Below are 1,079 nucleotides of genomic sequence, written 5' to 3'. Positions count from 1 at the left end.
CATCATGTTTTGCGTGTTCCTCTGCTTCAACACACCTTATTCAGTGACTGAATTATTTCCTCAAGTTCTACAGAAGCTTCATAATCACAACAACTGGACACACCTGCCTCAGAGAGACAACGTTTACTAAATGACATTTTGAAATAGACTGAATCAAACTGAAGTGTGTTCTAGTTAGACTGAACTGACTAAAGTATTTACTGTGTATTTAAGATTTAAACTTATTACTTTTTTCTACAGTTTCCAGAGGAGATGTTTGTTGTGATTTGGCACCATATTCTCTTCTAATTAGAGCATATAGTACCATTTTAATTWGTGTCTAATTTAATTGAAAAATGGTGCTAGATGATCTTATCAAAACCCCGCAAAGACTATCCATGCTCTGATTTGACTAATATTGGGATTGTTATTCAGTGTGAAGTTCAGTCCATTCYCCATATCATTGCCAAAATAAAATAAAAAAATTAATTGAATGCGCAATGTTTGATGTGTTGTATGGAAGCATGCTTTATTTGAAATAAAGTTTTGCATAAATGTAATGCTAGTAGTGGGATTTTTTTAATTTGATCTTCCTTTCTTGATGATGGCGGAAAATGTCTTAAAACCCAAAAACATATAAATAAACATTTTCTTTTTCTCGTGTTTTCCGCATTTGTTCACCTGGTCTTTACTTCTCACCAGCCTGTTGTAACAATCCTGTAAAACTAACTAAGAAATTCTTTATTTATCCATGTTTACAAAAACAACAGTGACTCCTCCTAAGTYGCCAAACAAGCTTTGTTGGTTTAAACTGAAAAATTGCTCCATCCAAGCAACAGGAGATAATTTTTCACAACCAAGGTGTAATTTAAAACAACAAATGGTTTAAACTGTTGCTAAATTTTTTATGTGTCTGTGCCGTGCTTTTGCACAAGTCGGTTGTAACATTTATGCGTAACTTTGGGATGTTGTGAAATAAGCACCTTACATAGTTCCACATGGAATACAAAAAGATTTACAGAATGAGTGAAAGACGCCTGTTGATTTGATTTCCCCTCAAATTAATCTTGATATTAGCAGCAAAATACATTATATATATA

Source organism: Austrofundulus limnaeus, unplaced genomic scaffold, assembly GCF_001266775.1.
Source record: "Austrofundulus limnaeus strain Quisiro unplaced genomic scaffold, Austrofundulus_limnaeus-1.0 Scaffold236, whole genome shotgun sequence".
In the NCBI taxonomy this organism is placed as follows: domain Eukaryota; kingdom Metazoa; phylum Chordata; class Actinopteri; order Cyprinodontiformes; family Rivulidae; genus Austrofundulus; species Austrofundulus limnaeus.
The sequence above is the reverse complement of the archived record's forward strand: the minus strand, read 5'-3'. Positions refer to the sequence as shown.